Consider the following 19112-nt stretch of genomic DNA (forward strand, 5'->3'; position numbering starts at 1 on the left):
TGTGATGGAGTCCTGAGCGTCATCCAGGCTGACCGCACTGAGGCAGGGACCGTCGCTATGGAAACGGGACTGTCGCTATGAAAACAGGTTTGTCGCTATGGAAATGGGTTCTAGGTTGGGGACTCAAGGGTCTCTGAACCTGACCCTGCGAGCTGGGGACCATCACGCGGGGGGGCTCTGTGACGGAGTCCCGAGCGTCACCCAGCCTGACCCCTGTGAGGCAGGGACCATCGCAATGGAAACGGGACAGTCGCTATGGAAACAGGTTCGTCGCTATGGAAACGGGTTCTAGGTTGGGGACCCAAGGGTCTCCAAACCTGACCCTTGCGAGCTGGGGACCATCACTCGGGGAACGGGCTCTGTGACGGAGTCCCAAGCATCACCCAGCCTGACCCCTTGAGGTGGGGACCATCGCTATGGAAACGGGACTATTGCTATGGAAACGGGTATATCGCTGTGGAAACGGATTCTAGGTTGAGGACCCAAGGGTCTCCCAGCCAGACCCTCAGGACAATCACTCAGGGAATGGGTTATACCACTGGGCCCCTGGGTCCACCCAGCCTGACTGCTGCGAGGCAGGAACCGCCGCTATGGAAATAGGACCGTTGCTATGGAAATGAGTTTTAGGTTGGGGACACAAGGTTCTCCGGACCTGACCCTTGCGAGCAGGGGACCATCACTCGGGGAACGGGTTTTGGGATGGAGTCCTGAGCGTCACCCACCCTGACCCCAGTGAGGCAGGAACCGTCGCTATGGAAACAGGACAGTAGCTATGGAAACAGGACCATTGCTATGGAAATGCGTTTTAGGTTGGGGACCCAAGGGTCTCCGAGCCTGACCCTTGTGAGCTGGGGACCATCACTCAGGGAACGGGTTATACGACCGGGCCCCTGGGTCCACCCAGCCTGACTGCTGCGAGGCAGGAACCGTCGCTATGGAAACAGTACGGTTGCTATGGAAATGGGTTTTAGGTTGGGGACACAAGGTTCTCCGGACCTGACCCTTGTGAGCAGGGGACCATCACTCGGGGAACGGGTTTTGGGATGGAGTCCTGAGCGTCACCCAGCCTGACCCCTTGAGGCAGGGACCATCGCTATGGAAACAGGACAGTCTCTATGGAAACGGGACCGTTGCTATGGAAATGGGTTTTAGGTTGCGGACCCAAGGGACCATTGCAATGGAAACGGGACAGTCGCTATGGAAACAAGTTCATCGCTATGGAGACGGGTTCTAGGTTGGGGACCCAAGGGTCTCTGAGCCTGACCCTTGCGAGCTGGGGACCATCACTCGGGGAACGGGCTCTGTAACGGAGTCCCGAGCATCACCCAGCCTGACCCCTTGAGCTGGGGACCATCACTCGGGGAACGGGCTCTGTGACGGAGTCCTGAACATCACCCAACCTGACCCCTTGAGGCACGGACCATCGCTATGGAAACGGGACTATCACTATGGAAACGGGTTCGTCGCTATGGAAACGGGTTCTAGGTTGAGGACTCAAGGGTCTCGCTTGCGAGCCCTTGCGAGCTCAGGACCATCACTCGGGGAACAGGTTAGACAACCGGGCCCCTGGGTCTACCCAGCCTGACTACTGCGAGGCAGGAACCAGCGCTATGGAAACAGGACCGTTGCTATGGAAATGGGTTTTAGGTTGGGGACACAAGGGTCTCCAAACCTGACCCTTGCAAGCAGGGGACCATCACTCGAGGAACGGGTTTTGAGATGGAGTCCTGAGCGTCACCCAGCCTGAGCCCAGTGAGGCAGGGACCGTCGCTATGGAAACAGGACAGTTGCTATGGAAACAGGTTCATCGCTATGGAAACGGGTTCTAGGTTGGGGACCCAAGGGTCTCTGAGCCTGACCCTTGCGAGCTGGGGACCATCACTCGAGGAACGGGTTTTGTGATGGAGTCCTGAGCGTCATCCAGGCTGACCGCACTGAGGCAGGGACCGTCGCTATGGAAACAGGGCAGTCGCTATGGAAACGGATTCTAGGTTGGGGACCCAAGTCTCCGAGCCTGACCCTTGCAAGCTGGGGACCATCACTCGGGGAACGGGTTTTGAGATGGAGTCCTGAGTGTCACCCAGCCTGAGCCCAGTGAGTTAGGGACCGTCGCTATGGAAACAGGACAGTTGCTATGGAAACAGGTTCATCGCTATGGAAACGGGTTCTAGGTTGGGGACCCAAGGGTCTCTGAACCTGACCCTTGCAAGCTGGGGACCATCACTCGGGGAACGGGCTCTGTGACGGAGTCCCGAGCATCACCCAGCCTGACCCCTTGAAGCACGGACCATCGCTATGGAAATGGGACTATTGCTATGGAAACGGGTTCGTCGCTATGGTAACGGGTTCTAGGTTGAGGACCAAAGCCAGACGCTTGCGAGCTCAGGATAAACACTCAGGGAACGGGTTAGACGACCATCGCTATGGAAATGGGACTATCACTATGGAAACATGACTGTCGCTATGGAAACGGGTTCTAGGTTGGGGACCCCAAGAGTCTCCGAGCCTGACCCTTGCGAGCTGGGGACCATCACTCGGGGAAAGGGTTTTGTGATAGAGCGTCACCCAGAGTGACCCGAGTGAGGCAGGGACCGTCGCTATGGAAACAGGACAGTCACTATGGAAACGGAACCGTTACTATGGAAATGGGTTTTAGATTGGGGACCCAAGGGTCTCCGAGCCTGACCCTTGCGAGCTGGGGACTATCACTCGAGAACCGCGTTTTGTGACGGAGTCCCTAGGGTCACCCAGCCTGACCCCTGAGAGGCAGGGGCCGTCGCTATGGAAACAGTACCATCGCCATGGAAACGGGTTCTAAGTTGGGGACCCAAGTCTCCGAGCCTGACTCTTACGAGCTGGGGATCATCATTTGGGAAACGGGTTCAGTGAGGGAGTCCCGAGCGTCACCCAGCCTGACCCCAGTGAGGCAGGGACCGTCGCTACGGAAACAGGACTGTCGGTATGGAAACAGGTTCATCGCTATGGAAACGTGTTCTAGGTTGGGGACTCAAGGGTCTCTGAACCTGACCCTTGAGAGCTGGGGACCATCACTCGGGCAACGGGTTTTGTGATGGAGTCCTGAGCGTCATCCAGGCTGTCCGGAGTGCGGCAGGGACCGTCGCTATGGAAACAGGCCAGTCGCTATGGAAACGGATTCTAGGTTGGGGACCCAAGAGTCTCCAAGCCTGACCCTTGCGAGCTGGGGACCATCATTCGGGGAACGGGTTTTGTGATGGAGTCCTGAGCGTCACCCAGCCTGACCCCAGTGAGGCAGGGACCGTCGCTATGGAAACAGGATAGTCGCTATGGAAACGGGACGGTTGCTATGGAAATGCGTTTTAGGTTGGGGACCCAAGGGTCTCCGAGCCTGACCCTTGCGAGCTGGGGACCATCACTCAGGGAACGGGTTATACGAACGGGCCCCTGGGTCCACCCAGCCTGACTGCTGCGAGGCAGGAACCGTCGCTATGGAAACAGGACGGTTGCTATGCAAATGGGTTTTAGGTTGGGGACAAAAGGTTCTCCGGACCTGACCCTTGCGACCTGGGGACCATCTCTTGGGGAACGGGTTCTGTGACAGGGTCCCGAGCGTCACCCAGCCTGGCCCCTGTGATGCAGGGACCATTGCTATGGAAACGGGACAGTCGCTATGGAAACAGGTTCGTCGCTATGGAAACGGGTTCTAGTTTGGGGACCTAAGAGTCTCCGAGCCTCACCCTTGCGAGCTGGGGACCATCACTCGAGGAACGTGTTTTGTGATGGAGTCCTGAGCGTCACCCAGCCTGACCCCAGTGAGGCACGGACCGTTGCTATGGAAACAGGACAGTCGCTATGGAAACGGGTTCTAGGTTGGGAACCCAAGAGTCTCCGAGCCTGACCCTTGAGAACTGGGGACCATTACTCAGGGAACAGGTTTTGTGATGGAGTCCTGAGCATCACCCAGCCTGACCCCTTGAGGCAGGGACCATCGCTATGGAAACAGGACAGTCGCTATGGAAACGGGACCGTTGCTATGGAAATGGGTTTTAGGTTGCGGACCCAAGGGACCATTGCAATGGAAACGGGACAGTCACTATGGAAACAGGTTCGTTGCTATGGAAACGGGTTCTAGGTTGGGGACCCAAGGGTCTCTGAACCTGACCCTTGCGAGCTGGGGACCATCACTCGGGGAACGGGCTCTGTGACGGAGTCCCAAGCATCACCCAGCCTGACCCCTTGAGGCAGGGACCATCGCTATGGAAACGGGACTGTCGCTATGGAAACAGGTTTGTTGCTATGGAAACGGTTTCTAGGTTGGGGACCCAAGGGTCTCCGAACCTGACCCTTGCGAGCTGGGGACCATCACTCGTGGAATGGGCTCTGTGACGGAGTCCCAAGCGTCACCCAGCCTGACCCCTGTGAGGCAGGGACCATCGCTATGGAAATGGGACTATTGCTATGGAAACGGGTTCGTCGCTATGGAAACGGATTCTAGGTTGAGGACCCAAGGGTCTCCCAGCCAACCCTTGTGATCTCAGGACAATCACTCAGGGAATGGGTTATACCACTGGGCCCCTGGGTCCACCCAGCCTGACTGCTGCGAGGCAGGAACCGCCGCTATGGAAACAGGACCGTTGCTATGGAAATGAGTTTTAGGTTGGGGACACAAGGTTCTCCGAACCTGACCCTTGCGAGCAGGGGACCATCACTCGGGGAACGGGTTTTGTGACGGAGTCCTGAGCGTTACCCAGCCTGACCCCAGTGAGGCAGGGACCATCGCTATGGAAACAGGACAGTCGCTATGGAAACGGGTTCTAGGTTGGGAACCCAAGAGTCTCCGAGCCTGACCCTTGCGAGCTGGGGACCATTACTCGGGGAACAGGTTTTGTGATGGAGTCCTGAGCGTCACCCAGCCTGACCCCTTGAGGCAGGGACCATCGCTATGGAAATAGGGCAGTCGCTATGGAAACGGGACCGTTGCTATGGAAATGGGTTTTAGGTTGCGGACCCAAGGGACCATTGCAATGGAAACGGGACAGTCGCTATGGAAACAAGTTCGTCGCTATGGAGACGGGTTCTAGGTTGGGGACCCAAGGGTCTCTGAACCTGACCCTTGCGAGCTGGGGACCATCACTCGGGGAATGGGCTCTGTGACGGAGTCCCGAGCATCACCCAGCCTGACCCCTTGAGCTGGGGACCATCACTCGGGGAACGGGCTCTGTGACGGAGTCCCGAACATCACCCAGCCTGACCCCTTGAGCTGGGGATCATCACGCGGGGTACGGGCTCTGTGACGGAGTCCCGAGCATCACCCAACCTGACCCCTTGAGGCACGGACAATCGCTATGGAAACGGGACTATCACTATGGAAACGGGTTCGTCGCTATGGAAACGGGTTCTAGGTTGAGCCCTCAAGGATCTCGCTTGCGAGCCCTTGCGAGCTCAGGACCGTCACTCGGGGAACAGGTTAGACAACCGGGCCCCTGGGTCTACCCAGCCTGACTACTGCGAGGCAGGAACCGGCGCTATGGAAACATGACTGTCGCTTTGGAAACGGGTTCTAGGTTGCGGACCCAAGAGTCTCCGAGCCTGACCCTTGCAAGCTGGGGACCATCACTCGGGGAACGGGTTTTGTGATGGAGTCCCGAGCATTACCCAGCCTGACCCCTTGAGGTGGGGACCATCGCTATGGAAACGGGACTATTGCTATGGAAACGGGTTCGTCGCTGTAGAAACGGATTCTAGGTTGAGGACCCAAGGGTCTCCCAGCCAGACCCTCAGGACAATCACTCAGGGAATGGGTTATACGACTGGGCCCCTGGGTCCACCCAGCCTGACTGCTGCGAGGCAGGAACCGTCGCTATGGAAACAGGACCGTTGCTATGGAAATGGGTTTTAGGTTGGGGACACAAGGGTCTCCGAGCCTGACCCTTGCGAGCTGGGGACCATCACTCGGGAAACGGGTTTTGTGATGGAGTCCTGAGCGTCATCCAGCCTGACCGCAGTGAGGCAGGGACCGTCGCTATGGAAACAGGGCAGTGGCTATGGAAACGGATTCTAGGTTGGGGACCCAAGAGTCTCCAAGCCTGACCCTTGCAAGCTGGGGACCATCACTCGTGGAACGGCTTTTGGGATGGAGTCCTGAGCGTCACCCACCCTGACCCCAGTGAGGCAGGGACCGTCGCTATGGAAACAGGACAGTCGCTATGGAAACAGGACCGTTGCTATGGAAATGCGTTTTAGGTTGGGGACCCAAGCGTCTCCCAGCCAGACCCTTGCGAGCTCAGAAAAATCACTCAGGGAACGGGTTATACGACCGGGCCCCTGGGTCCACCCAGCCTGACTGCTGCGAGGCAGGAACCGTCGCTATGGAAACAGGACGGCTGCTATGGAAATGGGTTTTAGGTTGGGGACACAAGTTTCTCCAGACCTGACCCTTGCGAGCAGGGGACCATCACTCGGGGAACGGGTTTTGGAATGGAGTCCTGAGCGTCACCCAGCCTGACCCCTTGAGGCAGGGACCATCGCTATGGAAACAGGACAGTCGCTATGGAAACGGGACCGTTGCTATGGAAATGGGTTTTAGGTTGCGGACCCAAGGGACCATTGCAATGGAAACGGGACAGTTGCTATGGAAACAAGTTCGTCGCTATGGAGACGGGTTCTAGGTTGGGGACCCAAGGGTCTCTGAACCTGACCCTTGCGAGCTGGGGACCATCACTCGGGGAACGGGCTCTGTGACGGAGTCCCGACCATCACCCAGCCTGACCCCTTGAGCTGGGGACCATCACTCGGGGAACGGGCTCTGTGACGGAGTCCCGAACATCACCCAACCTGACCCCTTGAGGCACGGACCATCGCTATGGAAACGGGACTATCACTATGGAAACGGGTTCGTCGCTATGGAAACGGGTTCTAGGTTGAGGACTCAAGGGTCTCGCTTGCGAGCCCTTGCGAGCTCAGGACCATCACTCGGGGAACAGGTTAGACAACCGGGCCCCTGGGTCTACCCAGCCTGACTACTGCGAGGCAGGAACCGGCGCTATGGAAACAGGACCGATGCTATGGAAATGGGTTTTAGGTTGGGGACACAAGGGTCTCCAAACCTGACCCTTGCGAGCAGGGGACCATCACTCGGGGAATGGGTTTTGTGACGGAGTCCCGAGAGTCACCCATCCTGAACCCTGCAAGGCAGGAACCGTTGCTATGGAAACATGACTGTCGCTTTGGAAACGGGTTCTAGGTTGCGGACCCAAGAGTCTCCGAGCCTGACCCTTGCAAGCTGGGGACCATCACTCGGGGAACGGGTTTTGTGATGGGAGTCCTAAGCGTCACCCAGCCTGAGCCCAGTGAGGCAGGGACCGTCGCTATGGAAACAAGACAGTCGCTATGGAAACGGGACCGTCACTATGGAAATGGGTTATAGGTTGGGGACCCAAGGGTCTCCGAGCCTGACCCTTGCGAGCTGGGGACCATCACTCGAGGAACGGGTTTTGAGATGGAGTCCTGAGCGTCACCCAGCCTGAGCCCAGTGAGGCAGGGACCGTCGCTATGGAAACAGGACAGTTGCTATGGAAACAGGTTCATCGCTATGGAAACGGGTTCTAGGTCGGGGACCCAAGGGTCTCCGAGCCTGACCCTTGCGAGCTGGGGACCATCACTCGAGGAACGGGTTTTGTGATGGAGTCCTGAGCGTCATCCAGGCTGACCGCACTGAGGCAGGGACCGTCGCTATGGAAACAGGGCAGTCGCTATGGAAACGGATTCTAGGTTGGGGACCCAAGTCTCCGAGCCTGACCCTTGCGAGCTGGGGACCATCACTCGGGGAACGGGCTCTGTGACGGAGTCCCGAGCATCACCCAGCCTGACCCCTTGATGCACGGACCATCGCTATGGAAATGGGACTATCGCTATGGAAACATGACTGTCGCTATGGAAACGGGTTCTAGGTTGGGGACCCCAAGAGTCTCCGAGCCTGACCCTTGCGAACTGGGGACCATCACTCGGGGAAAGGGTTTTGTGATGGAGCGTCACCCAGAGTGACCCGAGTGAGGCAGGGACCGTCGCTATGGAAACAGGACAGTCGCTATGGAAACGGAACCGTTGCTATAGAAATGGGTTTTAGATTGGGGACCCAAGGGTCTCCGAGCCTGACCCTTGCTAGCTGGGGACCATCACTCGAGAACCGCGTTTTGTGACGGAGTCCCAAGGGTCACCCAGCCTGACCCCTGAGAGACAGCGGCCGTCGCTATGGAAACAGTATCATCGCTATGGAAACGGGTTCTAAGTTGGGGACCCAAGTCTCCGAGCCTGACTCTTACGAGCTGGGGATCATCATTTGGGAAACGGGTTCAGTGAGGGAGTCCCGAGCGTCACCCAGCCTGACCCCAGTGAGGCAGGGACCGTCGCTATGGAAACAGGACTGTCGGTATGGAAACTGGTTCATCGCTATGGAAACGTGTTCTAGGTTGGGGACTCAAGGGTCTCTGAACCTGACCCTTGAGAGCTGGGGACCATCACTCGGGCAACGGGTTTTGTGATGGAGTCCTGAGCGTCATCCAGGCTGACCGGAGTGCGGCAGGGACCGTCGCTATGGAAACAGGCCAGTCGCTATGGAAACGGATTCTAGGTTGGGGACCCAAGAGTCTCCGAGCCTGACCCTTGCGAGCTGGGGACCATCACTCGGGGAACGGGTTTTGTGATGGAGTCCTGAGCGTCACCCAGCCTGACCCCAGTGAGGCAGGGACCGTCGCTATGGAAACAGGATAGTCGCTATGGAAACGGGACCGTTGCTATGGAAATGCGTTTTAGGTTGGGGACCCAAGGGTCTCTGAACCTGACCCTTGCGAGCTGGGGACCATCACTCAGGGAACGGGTTATACGACCGTGCCCCTGGGTCCACCCACCCTGACTGCTGCGAGGCAGGAACCGTCGCTATGGAAACAGGACCGTTGCTATGGAAACGGGTTCTAGGTTGGGAACCCAAGAGTCTCCGAGCCTGACCCTTGCGAGCTGGGGACCATCACTCGAGGAACGGGTTTTGTGATGGAGTCCTGAGCGTCACCCAGCCTGAGCCCAGTGAGGCAGGGACCGTCGCTATGAAAACAGGACAGTTGCTATGGAAACAGGTTCATCGCTATGGAAACGGGTTCTAGGTTGGGGACCCAAGGGTCTCTGAACCTGACCCTTGCAAGCTGGGGACCATCACTCGGGGAACGGGCTCTGTGACGGAGTCCCGAGCATCACCCAGCCTGACCCCTTGAGGCACGGACCATCGCTATGGAAATGGGACTATCGCTATGGAAACGGGTTCGTCGCTATGGTAACGGGTTCTAGGTTGAGGACACAAGACAGACGCTTGCGAGCTCAGGAGAAACACTCAGGGAACGGGTTATACGACCATCGCTATGGAAATGGGACTATCGCTATGGAAACGGGTTCTAGGTTGGGGACCCCAAGAATCTCCGAGCCTGACCCTTGCGAGCTGGGGACCATCACTCGGGGAAAGGGTTTTGTGCTGGAGCGTCACCCAGCGTGACCCGAGTGAGGCAGGGACCATCGCTATGGAAACAGGACAGTCGCTATGGAAACGGAACCGTTGCTATGGAAATGGGTTTTAGATTCGGGACCCAAGGGTCTCCGAGCCTGACCCTTGCGAGCTGGGGACTATCACTCGAGAAAAGGGTTTTGTGATGGAGTCCCAAGGGTCACCCAGCCTGACCCCTGAGAGACAGGGGCCGTCGCTATGGAAACAGTACCATCGCTATGGAAACGGGTTCTAGGTTGGGGACCCAAGAGTCTCCGAGCCTGACCCTTGCTGGGGACCATCACTCGGGGAAAGGGTTTTGTGCTGGAGCGTCACCCAGCGTGACCCGAGTGAGGCAGGGACCATCACTATGGAAACAGGACAGTCGCTATGGAAACGGAACCGTTGCTATGGAAATGGGCTTTAGATTCGGGACCCAAGGGTCTCCGAGCCTGACCCTTGCGAGCTGGGGACCATCACTCAGGGAACGGGTTATACGACCGGGCCCCTGGGTCCACCCAGCCTGACTGCTGCGAGGCAGGGACCGTCGCGATGGAAACAGGACAGTCGCTATGGAAACGGGTTCTAGGTTGGGAACACAAGAGTCTCCGAGCCCGACCCTTGCGAGCTGGGGACCATTACTCGGGGAACAGGTTTTGTGATGGAGTCCTGAGCGTCACCCAGCCTGACCCCTTGAGGCAGGGACCATCGCTATGGAAATAGGACAGTCGCTATGGAAACGGGACCGTTGTTATGGAATTGGGTTTTAGGTTGGGGACCCAAGGGACCATTGCAATGGAAACGGGACAGTCGCTATGGAAACAAGTTCGTCGCTATGGAGACGGGTTCTAGGTTGGGGACCCAAGGGTCTCTGAACCTGGCCCTTGCGAGCTGGGGACCATCACTCGGGGAACGGGTTTTGTGATGGAGTCCTGAGCGTCACCCAGCCTGACCCCAGTGAGGCAGGGACCGTCGCTATGGAAACAGGATAGTCGCTATGGAAATGGGACCGTTGCTATGGAAATGCGTTTTAGGTTGGGGACCCAAGAGTCTCCGAGCCTGACCCTTGCGAGCTGGGGACCATCACTCGAGGAACGGGTTTTGTGATGGAGTCCTGAGCGTCACCCAGCCTGACCCCTTGAGGCACGGACCATCGCTATGGAAATGGGACTATCGCTATGGAAACGGGTTCGTCGCTATGGTAACGGGTTCTAGGTTGAGGACCCAAGACAGACGCTTGCGAGCTCAGGACAAACACTCAGGGAACGGGTTATACGACCATCGCTATGGAAATGGGACTATCGCTATGGAAATGGGTTCTAGGTTGGGGACCCCAAGAATCTCCGAGCCTGACCCTTGCGAGCTGGGGACCATCACTCGGGGAAAGGGTTTTGTGCTGGAGCGTCACCCAGCGTGACCCGAGTGAGGCAGGGACCATCGCTATGGAAACAGGACAGTCGCTATGGAAACGGAACCGTTGCTATGGAAATGGGTTTTAGATTCGGGACCCAAGGGTCTCCGAGCCTGACCCTTGCGAGCTGGGGACTATCACTCGAGAAACGGGTTTTGTGATGGAGTCCCAAGGGTCACCCAGCCTGACCCCTGAGAGGCAGGGGCCGTCGCTATGGAAACAGTACCATCGCTATGGAAACGGGTTCTAGGTTGGGGACCCAAATCTCCGAGCCTGACCCTTACGAGCTGGGGACCATCATTTGGGGAACGGGTTCAGTGAGGGAGTCCCGAGCGTCACCCAGCCTGACCCCAGTGATGCAGGGAACGTCGCTACGGAAACAGGACTGTCGGTATGGAAACAGGTTCATCGCTATGGAAATGGGTTCTAGGTTGGGGACTCAAGGGTCTCTGAACCTGACCCTTGAGAGCTGGGGACCATCACTCGGGCAACGGGTTTTGTGATGGAGTCCTGAGCGTCATCCAGGCTGACCGGAGTGCGGCAGGGACCGTCGCTATGGAAACAGGCCAGTCGCTATGGAAACGGATTCTAGGTTGGGGACCCAAGAGTCTCCGAGCCTGACCCTTGCTGGGGACCATCACTCGGGGAAAGGGTTTTGTGCTGGAGCGTCACCCAGCGTGACCCGAGTGAGGCAGGGACCATCGCTATGGAAACAGGACAGTCGCTATGGAAACGGAACCGTTGCTATGGAAATGGGCTTTAGATTCGGGACCCAAGGGTCTCCGAGCCTGACCCTTGCGAGCTGGGGACCATCACTCAGGGAACGGGTTATACGACCGGGCCCCTGGGTCCACCCAGCCTGACTGCTGCGAGGCAGGGACCGTCGCGATGGAAACAGGACAGTCGCTATGGAAACGGGTTCTAGGTTGGGAACACAAGAGTCTCCGAGCCCGACCCTTGCGAGCTGGGGACCATTACTCGGGGAACAGGTTTTGTGATGGAGTCCTGAGCGTCACCCAGCCTGACCCCTTGAGGCAGGGACCATCGCTATGGAAACAGGACAGTCTCTATGGAAACGGGACCGTTGCTATGGAAATGGGTTTTAGGTTGCGGACCCAAGGGACCATTGCAATGGAAACGGGACAGTCGCTAAGGAAACAAGTTCATCGCTATGGAGACGGGTTCTAGGTTGGGGACCCAAGGGTCTCTGAACCTGACCCTTGCGAGCTGGGGACCATCACTCGGGGAACGGGCTCTGTGACGGAGTCCCGAGCATCACCCAGCCTGACCCCTTGAGCTGGGGACCATCACGCGGGAAACGGGGTCTGTGACGGAGTCCCGAGCATCACCCAACCTGACCCCTTGAGGCACGGACCATCGCTATGGAAATGGGACTATCACTATGGAAACGGGTTCGTCGCTATGGAAACGGGTTCTAGGTTGAGGACTCAAGGATCTCGCTTGCGAGCCCTTGCGAGCTCTGGACCATCACTCGGGGAACAGGTTAGACAACCGGGCCCCTGGGTCTACCCAGCCTGACTACTGCGAGGCAGGAACCGGCGCTATGGAAACAGGACCGTTGCTATGGAAATGGGTTTTAGGTTGGGGACACAAGGGTCTCCAAACCGGACCCTTGCGAGCAGGAGACCATCACTCGGGGAACGGGTTTTGTGACGGAGTCCCGAGGGTCACCCAGCCTGAACCCAGTGAGGCAGGGACCGTCGCTATGGAAACAAGACAGTCGCTATGGAAACGGGACCGTCACTATGGAAATGGGTTATAGGTTGGGGACCCAAGGGTCTCCGAGCCTGACCCTTGCGAGCTGGGGACCATCACTCGAAGAACGGGTTTTGAGATGGAGTCCTGAGCGTCACACAGCCTAAGCCCAGTGAGGCAGGGACCGTTGCTATGGAAACAGGTTCATCGCTATGGAAACGGGTTCTAGGTTGGGGACCCAAGGGTCTCTGAACCTGACCCTTGCGAGCTGGGGACCATCACTCGGGGAAAGGGTTTTGTGATGGAGCATCACCCAACTTGACCCCAGTGAGGCAGGGACCGTCGCTATGGAAACAGGACAGTCGCTATGGAAACGGAACCGTTGCTATGGAAATGGGTTTTAGGTTGGGGACCCAAGGGTCTCCGAGCCTGACCCTTGTGAGCTGGGGACTATCACTCGAGAAACGGGTTTTGTGACGGAGTCCCAAGGGTCACCCAGCCTGACCCCTGAGAGGCAGGGGGGGTCGCTATGGAAACAGTACCATCTCTATGGAAACGGGTTCTAGGTTGGGGACCCAAGGGTCTCTGAACCTGACCCTTGCGAGCTGGGGACCATCACTCGGGGAACGGGCTCTGTGACGGAGTCCCGAGCATCACCCAGCATGACCCCTTGAGGCACGGACCATCGCTATGGAAATGGGACTATTGCTATGGAAACGGGTTCGTCGCTATGGAAACGGGTTCTAGGTTGAGGAGCCAAGGCAGACGCTTGCGAGCTCAGGACAATCACTCAGGGAACGGGTTATACGACCATCGCTATGGAAATGGGACCATCGCTATGGAAACATGACTGTCGCTATGGAAACGGGTTCTAGGTTGGGGATCCCAAGAGTCTCCGAGCCTGACCCTTGCGAGCTGGGGACCATCACTCGCGGAAAGGGTTTTGTGATGGAGCGTCACCCAGCGTGACCCCAGTGAGGCAGGGACCGTCGCTATGGAAACAGGACAGTCGCTATGGGAACGGAACCGTTGCTATGGAAATGGGTTTTAGGTTGGGGACCCAAGGGTCTCCGAGCCTGACCCTTGCGAGCTGGGGACTATCACTCGAGAAACGGGTTTTGTGACGGAGTCCCAAGGGTCACCCAGCCTGACCCCTGAGAGGCAGGGGCCGTCGCTATGGAAACAGTACCGTTGCTATGGAAACGGGTTCTAGGTTGGGGACCCAAGCCTCCGAGCCTGACCCTTACGAGCTGGGGACCATCACTTGGGGAACGGGTTCAGTGAGGGAGTCCCGAGCGTCACCCAGCCTGAGCCCAGTGAGGCAGGGACCATCGCTATGGAAACAAGACAGTCGCTATGGAAACAGGTTCGTCGATATGGAAATGGATTCTAGGTTGGGGACTCAAGGGAACCTGAACCTGACCCATGTGAGCTGGGGACCATCACTCGGGGAACGGGCTCTGTCACGGAGTCCCGAGCGTTACCCAGCCTGACCCCTGTGAGGCAGGGACCGTCGCTATGGAAACAGGACAGTCGCTATGGAAACAGGTTCGTCGCTATGGAAGTGGGTTCTAGGTTGGGGACTCAAGGGACCCTGAACCTGACCCTTGTGAGCTGGTGACCATCACTCGGGGAACGGGCTCTGTGACGGAGTCCCGAGCATCACCCAGCCTGACCCCTTGAGGCACGGACCATCACTATGGAAACGGGACTATCGCTATGGAAACGGGTTCGTCACTATGGAAACCCGTTCTAGGTTGAGGACCCAAGGGTCTCCCAGCCAGACCCTCAGGACAATCACTCAGGGAATGGGTTATATGACTGGGCCCCCGAGTCCACACAGCCTGACTGCTGCAAGGCAGGAACCGTCGCTATGGAAACAGGACCGTTGCTATGAAATGGGTTTTAGGTTGGGGACACAAGGGTCTCCGAGCCTGACCCTTGCGAGCTGGGGACCATCACTCGGGGAACGGGTTTTGTGATGGAGTCCTGAGCGTCACCCAGCCTGACCCCAGTGAGGCAGGGACCGTCGCTATGGAAACGGGAGTATCGCTATGGAAACGGGTTCGTCGCTATGGAAACGGGTTCTAGGTTGAGGACCCAAGGGTCTCCCAGCCAGATCCTTGCGATCTCAGGACAATCACTCAGGGAATGGGTTATACGACCGGGCCCCTGGGTCCACCCAACCTGACTGCTGCGAGGCAGGAACCGTCGCTATGGAAACAGGACCATTGCTATGGAAATGGGTTTTAGGTTGGGGACACAAGGTTCTCCGAACCTGACCCTTGCGAGCAGGGGACCATCACTCGGGGAACGGGTTTTGTGACGGAGTCCTGAGCGTTACCCAGCCTGACCCCAGTGAGGCAGGGACCGTCGCTATGGAAACAGGACAGTCGCTATGGAAACGGGACCGTTGCTATGGAAATGGGTTTTAGGTTGCGGACCCAAGGGACCATTGCAATGGAAACGGGACAGTCGCTATCGAAACAGGTTTGTTGCTATGGAGACGGGTTCTAGGTTGGGGACCCAAGGGTCTCTGAACCTGACCCTTGCGAGCTGGGGACAATCACTCGGGGAACGGGCTCTGTGACGGAGTCCCAAGCATCACCCAGCCTGACCTCTTGAGGCAGGGACCATCGCTATGGAAATGGGACTGTCGCTATGGAAACAGGTTCGTCGCTATGGAAATGGGTTCTAGGTTGGGGACTCAAGGGGCTCTGAACCTGACCCTTGCGAGCTGGGGACCATCACTCGGGGAACGGGCTCTGTGACGGAGTCCCAAGCATCATCCAGCCTGACCCCTTGAGGTGGGGACCATCGCTATGGAAACGGGACTATTGCTATGGAAACGGGTTTGTCGCTATGGAAACGGATTCTAGGTTGAGGACCCAAGGGTCTCCCAGCCAGACCCTTGTGATCTCAGGACAATCACTCAGGGAATGGGTTATAGGACTGGGCCCCTGGGTCCACCCAGCCTGACTGCTGCGAGGCAGGAACCATCGCTATGGAAACAGGACCGTTGCTATGGAAACGGGTTTTAGCTTGGGGACACAAGGGTCTCCGAGCCTGACCCTTGCGAGCTGGTGCCCATCACTCGGGGAACGGGTTTTGTGATGGAGTGCTGAGCGTCATCCAGGCTGACCGGAGTGCGGCAGGGACCGTCGCTATGGAAACAGGGCAGTCGCTATGGAAACGGATGCTAGGTTGGGGACCCAAGTCTCCGAGCCTGACCCTTGCGAGCTGGGGACCATCACTCGGGGAACAGGTTTTGTGATGGAGTCCTGAGCGTCACCCAGCCTGACCCCAGTGAGGCAGGGACCGTCGCTATGGAAACAGGACAGTCGCTATGGAAACGGGACGGTTGCTATGAAAATGCGTTTTAGGTTGGAGACCCCAGAGCCTGACCCTTGCGAGCTGGGGACCATCACTCGGGGAACGGGCTGTGACGGAGTCCCGAGCATCACCCAGCCTGACCCCTTGAGGCACGGACCATCGCTATGGAAATGGGACTATCGCTATGGAAACGGGTTCGTCGCTATGGAAACGGGTTCTAGGTTGAGGACCCAAGCCAGACGCTTGCGAGCTCAGGACAATCACTCAGGGAACGGGTTATACGACCATCGCTATGGAAATGGGACTATCGCTATGGAAACATGACTGTCGCTATGGAAACGGGTTCTAGGTTGGGGACCCTAAGAGTCTCCGAGCCGGACCCTTGCGAGCTGGGGACCATCACTCGGGGAAAGGGTTTTGTGATGGAGCGTCACCCAGCGTGACCCCAGTGAGGCAGGGACCGTCGCTATGGAAACAGCACAGTCGCTATGGGAACAGAACCATTGCTATGGAAATGGGTTTTAGGTTGGGGACCCAAGTCTCCGAGGCAGGGACCGTCGCTATGGAAACAGGACTGTCGGTATGGAAATGGGACAGGGACCCAAGGGTCTCCAAGCCTGACTCTTGCGATCTGGGGACCATCTCTTGGGGAACGGATTCTGTGACGGGGTCCCGAGCGTCACCCAGCCTGGCCCCTGTGATGCAGGGACCATTGCTATGCAAACGGGACAGTCGCTATGGAAACAGGTTCATCGCTATGGAAACGGGTTTTAGGTTGGGGACTCAAGGGACCCTGAACCTGACCCATGTGAGCTGGGGACCATCACTCGGGGAACGGGTTCTGTCACGGAGTCCCGAGCGTTACCCAGCCTGACTCCTGTGAGGCAGGGACCATCGCTATGGAAATGGGACTGTCGCTATGGAAACGGGTCGGGGACCGAAGGGTATCCGAGCCTGACTCTTGCGACCTGGGGACCATCTCTTGGGGAACGGGTTCTGTGACAGGGTCCCGAGCGTCACCCAGCCTGGCCCCTGTGATGCAGGGACCATTGCTATGGAAACGGGACAGTCGCTATGGAAACAGGTTCGTCGCTATGGAAACGGGTTCTAGGTTGGGGACCTAAGAGTCTCCGAGCCTCACCCTTGCGAGCTGGGGACCATCACTCGAGGAACGTGTTTTGTGATGGAGTCCTGAGCGTCACCCAGCCTGAGCCCAGTGAGGCAGGGACTGTCGCTATGGAAACAGGACAGTCGCTATGGAAACAGGTTCGTCGCTATGGAAATGGGTTTTAGGTTGGGGACTCAAGGGACCCTGAACCTGACCCTTTCGAGCTGGGGACCATCACTCGGGGAACGGGCTCTGTGACGGAGTCCCGAGCATTACCCAGCCTGACCCCTTGAGGCACGGACCATCGCTATGGAAACGGGACTATCGCTATGGAAACGGGTTCGTCACTATGGAAACCCGTTCTAGGTTGAGGACCCAAGGGTCTCCCAGCCAGACCTTTGCGGGCTCAGGACAATCACTCAGGGAACAGGTTATACGACCGGGCCCCTGGGTCTACTCAGCCTGACTACTGCGAGGCAGGAACCGTCGCTATGGAAACAGGACCGTTGCTATAGAAATGGGTTTTAGGTTGGGGACACAAGGGTCTCCAAACCTGACCCTTGCGAGCTGGGGACCATCAATCACTCAGGGAACGGGATTTGTGATGGAGTCCTGAGCGTCACCCAGCCTGACCCCAGTGAGGCAGGGACCGTCGCTATGGAAACGGGACTGTCGCTATGGAAACAGGTTCGTCGCTATGGAAACGGGTTCTAGGTTGGGGACCCAACGGTCTCCAAGCCTGACCCTTGCGAGCTGGGGACCATCACTCAGGGAACGGGCTCTGTGACGGAGTCCCGAGCATCACCCACCTGACCCCTTGAGGCAGGGACCATCGTTATGGAAATGGGACTATCGCTATGGAAATGGGTTCGTGGCTATGTAATCGGGTTCTAGGTTGAGGACCCAAGGGTCTCCCAGCCAGACCCTTGCGAGCTGGTGACCATCACTCAGGGAACGGGTTTTGTGACGGAGTCCCGCGGATCAACCAGCCTGATCTCTGTGAGGCAGGGGCCATCGCTATGGAAATAGGGCCATTGCTACGGAAATGGGTTTGTCCCTATGGAAACGGGTTTTACATTGTGGCCGCACAGGTCACCCACCCTGACCTTTGCGAGCTCATGACCTTCGCTCGGGAAACGGGCTGCGCACCCAGGCCCTGGGGTTACCAAACCTGACCCCTGCGAGGCAGGAACCGTCACCGTTTTCTGATGGATTCCCGAGGGTCAGCCTGTCAGGCATGAGCCGTTGCTATGGAAATGGGACTGTCGCTATGGAAATAGGTTGTACGTTGCAGACCCAGGGTTCAAACAGCCTGAACCTTGCGAGCTCAGGATCACCGCTCAGGAAACGGGTTGTGCGTCATCGTCCCAGGCTGACCTCTGCAAGGCCGGAATCATTGTTATGGAAATGGGAGCGTCGCTCTGGAAACAGGTTGTGCAATGGGGTACCAGGGATCACTCAGTCATACCCCTGCAAGTCCAGAACCTTCGCTATGGAAACGGGGGTGTGATGGGTCCCCAGGGGTCACGACAGCCTGACCCCAGTGAGAGCGCAACCATTGTTATGGAAAGGCGTTGTTTGATCAGGCTCCAGGGGTCCTGCGAGGCTAGGTGATCCCTGGGTCCCCATCGCACAACCCGATTCCATAGTGATGGTTCTGGCATCGCAGTTTGCTGCTGTTGTAACTTAATGCCGCATCACTCTATAATAAAGGGTTGCCATATTTCAAAAAGTGGAGCTTGTTAAAACCAATTTCAGCCCGCACACTGCCTACCCCATTTGTTTATATTTATATTATACTTCCATTGGTTTTAACAACTGATTTCATTTGGTATTTTAATGATTAATTTATATTATTCTACACAAAACTTTAAGAGGTTTTTGTCAATTAAGCAGCATATAAATCTTTTCAGTTAAATAAAATTAAACAATAATAAATAAATAAATAAATGTCCAATATGTTCAATGTTCAAATAAATAAATGTTTTTGAAAGATAATGAAAGATAACATCAAAAATCTCAACTGATCAATACAATAC

General features: G+C 57.1%; 1 protein-coding gene across 1 annotated transcript in view; it reads right to left on the reverse strand.

Moving 5' to 3' along the window:
• RSPH1 (radial spoke head component 1) overlaps positions 1 to 19112 on the reverse strand; it is a 42415-nt gene that overhangs the window by 17911 nt on the left and 5392 nt on the right. The window lies entirely within an intron of this gene.

This window comes from Podarcis pityusensis (genome assembly GCF_964106645.2).
Source record: "Podarcis pityusensis genome assembly, chromosome: 4".
Lineage (NCBI taxonomy): Eukaryota > Metazoa > Chordata > Lepidosauria > Squamata > Lacertidae > Podarcis > Podarcis pityusensis.